The 3,485-nt window shown below is 41.2% G+C and overlaps 1 long non-coding RNA gene across 1 annotated transcript; it reads left to right on the plus strand.

Annotated features, from left to right (window-relative positions):
- Positions 1 to 1,081: 1,081 nt before the first annotated feature.
- LOC125553874 lies at positions 1,082 to 3,252 on the plus strand. Its single transcript, XR_007304244.1, has 3 exons — positions 1,082 to 1,497; positions 1,564 to 1,814; positions 3,050 to 3,252. It is a non-coding gene; the product is annotated as an uncharacterized LOC125553874 (long non-coding RNA).
- Positions 3,253 to 3,485: the final 233 nt, after the last annotated feature.

Here is a 3,485-nt window from a genome sequence, read left to right on the forward strand (position 1 = left end):
CCAAGAACCTTATTGGTGGATCTGATTTGTTAGGGTTTGGTTGTGGCTATGTCCAAATGAATTTGGTGGGTCCGAATAGGGAAATTTCGGTGGGGACGAGTTGGAATGTAGGGTTTGGACATATTTGGATAGAGAAAGGGGATGAGGGTTTTGGAGCAATATCACTAAGCACTTGAGCAAATAGATCATAATCAAAACCCCATCCCCTTTTAATTGTATTGGCTTTCCTATGGACTCAATGTGATCTTGGATCACATAACCAAAAATATATAGTCTTGAGCTTTTGCCAATCCATGTCCTTAGCATTTTGAAGGGGGTCCACATTCTCTTGTCCTTGTCATGCCACTGTTGAACTTGTCTGAAATATACTAGATAAAACTATTAGTTCAGTATAAGATATGTTGACATTAATTACCAAACCACCAAGAGAGCACTTGTGCTTTCAACTTGCACCTAACGCGATCAAGAGAGTTGTCAATCCCCTTGAACTTGTTACTTGCAAGGATTAATTCTGATAGTGATAGATATATAAATGTAACATCCCAAATTTTGAAATTTAGAATGTTAAAAGAATTGCATTAAACATGCTTGTGTTGCTTGCTCCTTGCTCAAATTTAGTAGGATTTGAAAAAAAATTGGGTTTTAATTGAATATTCAATTGAGAGGGAATAAGACGACTTTCCCAAATATTTAGTTGTCACTTATATTGGAGTTTGAGAATATCTAAAGTATTCAATGTATTTTCCAATTCAAAGAAAAAAATATGAGAGAAGGAAATATGACTCCTTCATTATAAACAAATGGGAAATGCTTTAATTTTTATTTGGATGTTTATTTGGAGTTCAAAAATATTTTATGGTACATTTATAGAGACCAAAATAAGTTTTAGAAAATAAAGTTACGCTTTTATTCTTTCTTTTTGACCTAGAAAAAATGTTCACTGTTTTCTATAGTGTTGGTATAATTTTATGTATGTTCTGTTATCTTTTTAGAAGTATTTTAGTATTATGTTTTACAAAACAAACTCCTATTCGAAGTTATTTGTTTAGCCAGTTTTTACTATTCACCTTGAGCCACACATGCACAGCCAGCGACAACCCATTTCTATACATCTCTGAGAGCGCTTGAGCAGCAGCATCACAACGATAGCAGGCCGGCCCATTTCGGCGTAGCAGAGCCCACCCCGCAACCTTTCTTTTGTTTTTTCTTTCTTCTCCTTGTGCCGCTGACATGGGGGTCCCCGGCCTCATCTCCTTCACTGGACGAACTCCCGCACACGCATGAGAGCTCCTCTATCCCTGATCCAAATTCTCCTTTTGAATCAGCCGACTTCTTGCCCTAGTGCATGCTGATGACCCTATATAAGATCACCCCCCCCCCCCCCTCTGCAGATTTTTCTTTGTTTCGCCGCCTCCCGTGCCCTAGAACGACACCCAGATCTCACCGGAGTTCGCCGCCGTCTGAAGCTTCTGTCGGTCGATTGCATCACCTCTGGAGGTTCCTAGCTTCTCCTCTTGCTTCCCCTTGGTCTCATCACTATACCAAACCTATTAGTTCTCGCAGGGAAGCAAACACTCGAGTGCTTCGAGCTCGCCCCAGCGAACACCCCACCACCTGAGCTCCAGCCACCCTCTATCGTCATCCCCGCTCGCCACCGACGCCGCTGAGGACGTCGTCGAGACCGCAGTAGAGCTCCGCGCCTCGTACGCTACCCGTCGGATTTTGGAGACCACCGGAGCAGCCACGACCATCGCCACCCGAGCCACCGCGCCGCCGTTTTGTACAAGTCCGACTGCCCTGCCCTTGTTTCTCCGGTGAGCCGCTCTTAACTGTCCAATCTTCATCCGACCGCTGAAATTAGGTCTCCTCTATTTTTTATTGCCGAATCGTTTTCCTTTAAGTTGCGGATGTTCACCGTTTAAGCCTCCTAGTGGACAGGTAATAGCTAGTAGAGTCGCGCCACGTGGCACATCCATAGCAGCCGTAGCAGTTCTTCCAGGAACGCTGTCATGGCATAAATTTTTTGGCCATATTTCATATCATATTTTCGTTTAGGTATATCTTGAGATCCGTAACTCCAAATTCACTGATTCTTTTTCCTATGTACTAGTAGTGACCGGGAGAGTACTGTAGATCCAAAACTTCACACTTTTGTTCTGTTTAAATTTGAATTTGCTCAAATTTGAATTTAACCTTTCGGAGGTCATATCTTTCAAACCTTAGATCCAAATTAGTTGATTCTTTTTGCATTGCGATCCTACTAGCATGCAGATAATATATACCTACCGATACGTTCTGTTATTTAAGTTTATTTGAGTTATTTGTTGTTGTCTTTATTGTGGTGTTATGTAAGTACGGTTTATTTATCAGTGCCTTCGTTAAACGTATAGATTGTCGTGAGTGTGAAGCGGATCACGACTAAGCATTACAGTACTTCAACACCGTTCATGGCAAGTTGTACTTTTGATTATGGTTATCCTATATTCTGCTATGCATGTGTACTTTTTATGCTATGATATATGTTTGGTTTGATTTGTGTATTCCATGTTGTCATATTCGTGGATCGTGTGCTTTATGTGATGTGTGATTAGCTTGTTGTGGTACGTGGACATGTGTCGAGTGATCCATGAAAGTTGCGAGTCTTTCTAGCTATAGGGTCAGGACTTTTCCTTAGGTGAATGCATCAATGGCTGAGCGCTCTATTGTCCCTAGAGAATGCGCCATGGCTAAGCACACTTGAGGTTTCGGGGCTTAAATCAGGTGAATGCGTTGATGGCTCAGTTATCTATTGTCCCTAGAGAATGCGCCATGACTGAGCGCACTTGAGATTTCTTGAAGATCTTTGTCATTCTTTTCTGTGGGTAATTGGTTGTGGTGTGTGAACCTTGATCAGTTAGTGGAGGTAGATGGAGACATCATTCTACATAACAACTTGACTGTATTGTCTTTCATACCTTGCATGTCGATGTAGGTTTGCTATATCATTATGTGTGATTTGCCAATACATTCAATATATTGACCCTTCAGGCTGTAACTTATCATGTTGCAGGATTTTCAGATGACCAATGAGATACAGTAGGGTCACGAATCTTCACTCAGCATTTTCACCAGCGGGCATTGATGGGACTCATCGTCTATTATGCTACATTTCCGCTGTTATTATTGAATAAAGCTAGGTATGTGCTACTCAGTTTGTAATACTTTATAAATTCTGGATCATACGTTTAGTAAATGATGCACTTGTTACTTTGATATTCCTATGTACTGTGTGCTAGCGAATGGATCCAGGGACTAGCGCGGTAAGCACAGAGACATCGAATCTTATCAGGTTCGGGTCGTTATAGATGGTATCAGAGCAGTGTGTTGACTGTAGGTCGTGACCCTAGAAAATGGATTTGAACAGCCATAGGAGTGGAAAAAATTATTTTATAACCCTTACTCAACTTGATAGTTTCATATTCTCGTACTCTTATCTTTTCTTTTCA

This window comes from Triticum urartu, chromosome 4, assembly GCF_003073215.2.
Source record: "Triticum urartu cultivar G1812 chromosome 4, Tu2.1, whole genome shotgun sequence".
Classification (NCBI taxonomy): Eukaryota; Viridiplantae; Streptophyta; class Magnoliopsida; order Poales; family Poaceae; genus Triticum; species Triticum urartu.